The following is a 6,360-nucleotide window of genomic DNA, read 5'->3' as shown; positions in this document are numbered from 1 at the left end:
GGGGGGTGGGGGGGTGAATGAGAGACCTGTGCGTCAGGGATTGAGGATGAGTTAGGCTGACCTGCTCAGCTTACTTTATCCAAAAACTCCATAGACACAGGTAGGCCACCTCTACCTCAGATCTAATATCCTAATGGACCTGGCCAGGGGCGGGATTGGGATTAGATTACGGTCGGGGGAACAAGCAGATTATCCAAGTGTGAGCTTTGGGAACTGTCACTTAGTAAATGAAGAATTTAGAGGTTGAACCAGGCAGGAATCGGGACAGGTGAGCATCGCTTGGCGGGGCAAAGTGTTTTTATTTATTTATTTATCTTTAATAATATAATAATAATAATAGCCTGAACTAAAACATTTTTTTTGTAATTGCACGTGTGTGTGTGTGTGTGTGTGTGTGTGTGTGTGTGTGTATGTGTGTAGACTTGTGTATGAGTATGTCTCTCACTCTCTTTTTTGCTTTCTCTCTCCTTCTCTCTCTCTTTTGCTGCTGAAACTATTTAATTGCTGCAGTTTGTTTTAGGCTATGAATTTGAGGCAAATAGAATTACAACGGCTGCTCTACTTTCAACCATAGATCATGGGTAGGGATAGAAAGTGGCCTTGATGAGTGTTTTGTAGCTTGACAAACTCGAATGCTCCTCAGACTCATCCCAAGTCGGTAGAAATAAACATTGGCTATTGTGAAAACCCCCCAGACAAAATGTTATACGTGATACCATCGAGCAGGAAAACCTCTCCTTGTGAAACTTCAGTGGAGGAGTCAAAATAACCTTTCCCAACCACAGTCAAACACAGCTTCTTCTCCTGTAGCACACGCTCCCTGCTGTGGGGGAAAGTGGGAGACTACTGACAACTCCAGGCGAAGGTTGCCCCTGAAGCCCCTGAAGCTCAGATCTGGGATGAGCTTTTATCACATCCTCAACCTGCAAAGAGGAGGTAAATGAAAAGCCTGACCTTGGGTCAGCTCCTATACTGTAGCCCCCAGCCAAGGAAACCTGACTGACAGACAGAGAAACACTCCTCCTTGACACACAGATAATGTCCCACTACCAGAACGGTGGAACTGCCGTCATTGGGTGAATCATTTAAAGTCAAGTTTTATGATGATTTAGCTTAGCATCAGGGGCGGATTTAGGATCGTAGGAGATCCGGGGCTTAGCCCAGAGGGAGAATATAATGTGCGCGCAGAGCGCGCCGGAACATTTTGCCTTCAACCTTCAACTTACCACCACCTTAAAGCGGACAAAAGGCACTGGAGAACACATATACATTCACACCCTTTAATGAAGCAAACTAATTGTGGTGGTTCTGGGCACAGAGGGAGGTCAGCACACGTAGCTCCCCCTGCCAGTCACCATCATTTATATTTGTATAGAATTACATAATTGATGGGCTGAGGCTAGTTATGTTACAGTATGTATATCAGGGCAGACTCTGTGCTCACCACTTATATTGTATTTAGAGTCTTGTCCTGTGTTATATGACGATATATTACATGTATTGTTGGCCTGTGTATAGTACTGTGAAATCAAATCCCCCCTGGGACATTAAACAAACTTAGTTAGTTAGCGTTACATCTTAGGATAGATTTGAGTCATGTTCTGTATACATACATACTACCATAAGGGCATACTTAATGTGGTTACTCCATGTTTACTAGCTGTAACATTAACGTTACATCATTCTTTTTCACTTGTTACTCAGTCAACCAGAGTGCAGATATCAAAGACTATCAGCCTGTTATTCACTTTATTTGTATAAAGTGAATAACCACTTCATTCCATCAGTTTTTCAAATAAAGTCCATTCCATTCCATTCCATTCCATTCCATTCCATTCCATAAGTATTATCCTTTGTTTGATTTCTTACCATGTACCGTAACAGTACCTTGCTATGTTTCATTTTCATTATAACATAACGTTATGTTATGATAGCCAGCTAGCATTAGCAAACCGGAAAGGTAGTGTCAGTGCGTCAGTCACCTTTCTAATAAGATTCACAAACCTGAAACATCATCTATGTCATCACTGCTGGTGATGTCATTGTTGTCAGCTGCTGATACGGCTGCTGCAACAGTTCTTGGCGCTTGTTTTGTTGAAAACAACTTTCGGATATCCATCCTTACACTTTTGCAAGTCAGGCACTGATTGAGATCACTTCTTCTTCAGGGCAGGGTAGGCTACGCAGTATGCAGGCTAATGTCGCGCAGCTGCTGCCTCTCTGTTGGACTCCGGTACTGCACGTTACTCACGAGAGTTTTTTTTTTTTTTTTAAGTAAAACATTCGGGGCTTTTCAGAAAACATCCGGGGCTTGAGCCCCAGTAGCCACCCCCTAGCGCCGCCCCTGCTTAGCATATAGATTAGTATTATGTCTCTTAAAGGTCCAGCATGTAGTTGTGCGTGCTGCTGCCCCTGCTGACCACACTGACTAAAAACATGCACATGGTACGTTTTCTAATAATGTCAAGCATGTGCGTTATCCTTGTAAAAAAAAACTAATGTGAAATTGCATCTCTATATAAGCCTAGTGCCCTCCTTAAGTATTGGAAAGAGGAAACATTGTGTCTACTTTTAGCTATATGTGACAGGGTCTGGTGAAAAAGTCATGTTATGAAAGTGCAGATTGAAAGCTTTAAAATGATGTGTCATACATTGAAATCTGAATGTTGGTACCCCTCAAACCAAATATCTGAGAAAAACGCTCCGAATCGTGTTTGCTACCATCGCATGGATAGTTAGGTAGGAGGAGCTAAGAAATAACATCGCTATGAACATCTGAGTGCATGTTTAGCACATTCTGAGAGAACATCAACTTGCTAAAAACACATAACTACACATAATTAGATTCACACATAATCACACAGTCCTTGCTTTTGAACACATCCTAAAAAGTTTGTTTACAAGCCATGTATCACTTACTCAGTAGCGTATGTGGCTATATCGAGTGGGCTCTTCAACACTTCAACTTTCATAATAGGTAAAAAAGCGTTTTGATCATTTTGCACGATGTCAGAATTGCCGACATCGGGACTTTTCACCAGACCACGTCACATACTCAGTCCAACAGTTTGGATTTTAAATCATTAATAATTACTATGAGGTTAAAGTAGAGATTCTCATCTATTTTCCTTTTTCAGATTTGTTTGACCATTTAGAAATTATAATCCTTTTTTTATACATAGTGTGTCTATTTCAGGGCAGCATTGACACATTGGCTTGACAGGTGTTTTGGGCTAATCATGTGTGCAGGCATAAGGGAGCTGTCAATGTCTAGTATTGATTCTACACTCCCCTACATTCACCTTTGGAGTCAGCATACCAATGTATCTGTCAATATGAGGATCATATAGACGTCAGTGAAAGTCAAGGAATCCGTTATGAGGCTGAAATATCTGAAAAATCCGAAACATAGGCAAAACCTTAGACTTACCAAAATCTACAGTTTGTAGCATCATTAAAAAAGAAAGAAAGCACTGGTGATTTCAGCAAAATGTCTTTAAAAAAAATAAATATAGCCTATAATATTTATCATAATTTATTGCCTGTATTTTAAATGTGTCCTTTTTTATTATCAGATGATACATCCATCACAATCTAAGGAATGGATACATTGCAGCGAGATTACCAGAAAAGACCAAGACGTCGTCTAGTTCGACAAATACCTATTTTGGTCATTCAACACAGGTTGAGCATACTGTGTTCAACACATACTTTTGGAGCCCTGAAATAGCATTTAGCACTTTTTGAAGGCTAAACTCTACATACTGGTCCTTTCAATATCCATTGTGTGTCCAAGTGGATGCTGTTCAGCCAAACACCAAATACTTATACAGAATACTTGACTTGAGTAGTTGTGTAGAGCAATGATTTAATACTCATTGGCAATGATTGTTGTTTGGTGTAGAGCTGAAGCTGAGTCATAACCACTGTACCAGGCATTTATTTTGAACAACCTGTCATGACCACAATGAAGAGCCTCTTTCACAGACAATTGGCTGCCTTTATTTCTACTCCAACTTACTGAAAGGTTTAAACATGTTCCAACCCAGACTTTCGTGGAGGTCAGTGTAAATCCCATCTTCCCAACTCCCTCTTACAGCCTTGGGTCTGTAATCTTCAAAGAGTTGCAAATGAAGTGCACTTCGTTAAATCTAGTGGCAATGTCTGCTTTGAATGATAGCTAGCCACCCGATTCAGCCATTCCATGTAAAATACTATTTCATTAGTAGTTGTATTGAATTTAAACGAGGTTCCCTTTTCTGATTGCATTCTCATTGAATGTGTCTAAATGTGCATTTCTATGGATGTAACGATTTAGCAACATGGGGTTTATCTCTGGTTAGTCATACCGCAGGCATATTCCTTCATCTAGTGGACAATGGGCTGCAGATTCAGAGTGAACAGACTGGCACTGTCATAAAAAGCGAGGAAACTCCGGAATTACAACAGTTTAATTCCTTCATCAGATCAATCTCAGATTTACCGTAAGAAAGCGACAGTATCATGAATAATCTTTACTAACACTTCAGATTATGCTTTTCCCTCCTTTCCTGTGGCGACACTGACCATCTTTCGAGCTTTTAGCACACCTATGTACACTGGCATGAATTATACAGGACATCAATGCACTTTCTCCAACCTATATTCCTCATCAGTAACTCCCCGCTCTCTGTATCTGAACCATCGCTTAAATAGCCATTTATATGGTGTGTAGTCAAGCAGATAATGAATCAGCCTATCCATAGTGTCCTCTCTCATATGGCCTCCAACTTTACCCATTTCATTACCACGACTGAATATATTAGCCCTCCTCCCTGGCTCCGTCTGACAGGGACAGATTGAGGAGACCTATGATAGCTGCAGTGTATAGGAAAATGAGATGTACATTTACATTTACTCATTCAATTACTTTGATTGATTGTCCAGAGTACTGTGGGAAAGTTTCCTGAGGCGATTTTAGAGGGCGAATAAGACTTATTACATTAAGACTAATTTGTCTATAAGGGGTTGTACACTGAGGCAATACAACAAGGACAGTAAGTGCATGTATTCAGTCAGCTCTTTATTTTCTGAGGGAAACTGGCCCAATTTCAGGGTCAGTACCCCAATCTTAGTCTCAGCTGAACAGTATAATCACATTTTAAAGACCAGCCAGAGGTAGACTGAATAAACCATGGCCGGAGCAACATAAACTGCCTCGCTCCACTGATTCACACTCCAATGAGCAGCGGCGAGCCTGTGCACATATCAAATAACTGGAGTTGAACTTACTCAGCCATAGACCTTCTGTGTACTACTGTACAATAGCTCTTCTCCAATATCACCCTCTCACCTCGGTATAGGATACGCTCCATGCATCTGTGAGGACTTCAGAAAGCCTTTACGTCCGACAACGATGCTACAAAAGTAATTTACACGCAAATGTGACACGTCACACGTGACGAAATACACCAAACAAAACTTTGATATAGTTGTAACTCAAGTACACTGTTTTGGAAAGATTGAAGAGCCTCACATTTACTTGTGCTCCCTTTCCTTAATGGAGGTCTGTGATGCACAAGTATGCATTTGGAATGTAGATTTACACAGCAACACTGTGGATGAGGAGATAGATGACACACAACAACAATAACAACGGGCCACTCTAAAGTCTTCATAATGAGATATTGGAGTAGCTATTGAGCTCAGGGTAAATGTGCCGGGAGAAGCCGGCAGGGAAGGCTACATTTATTTTCTGAAATATGTGACCTCATTCATCTGGATAGGTAATACATATAGTAGCACATTTCTGGGGAACCAACGCTTTACAATCTGCTTTCACTATTATTGAGTGAATAGGATACCGGTGAATAGATATTTCTATCCATGGCCAAGACCTTGTAAGCTAAAAGCATTCATATTGTACAAAGCACATTTTGTGGTACAATACATTATGTACAAATGACAACATCCTGAAGAGTATTAAAACCTGAGTTCCTCACAGCCACACAGTGTATTACAACAATGAATCCAAACTGAATGGAGTAAACCAGGCAAGCCATCCACCTCAAGGCCCACAGGTTTCTGGAAAAGGACATGGCCGGAGGAAAGAAAAACAAATTAAGATGAAGTGACAAGTCTTCTACACCTTTGTCCTCAATGAAACGCTTAAGCTCTCTCACCAGAACAAGGGTTAGTGATGTCCTGAGGACAAATACCCACCCACTGTACAGCTAGTGCCAAATACTGTACCGTTTCTGACAAGCACTTAGGAATGCATTATTCAACGGTCGACAAACACGCCATCTCCTGTATCTGTCCTCTCTGCTCTCTGTCAACTACTGGGAGTTAACCACAACACCACACTTTGATAAAGATTTA

The sequence above is a fragment of the Nansenia antarctica genome, assembly GCF_963989245.1.
Source record: "Nansenia antarctica genome assembly, chromosome: 11".
Taxonomy (NCBI): Eukaryota; Metazoa; Chordata; class Actinopteri; order Argentiniformes; family Microstomatidae; genus Nansenia; species Nansenia antarctica.
The sequence above is the reverse complement of the archived record's forward strand: the minus strand, read 5'-3'. Positions refer to the sequence as shown.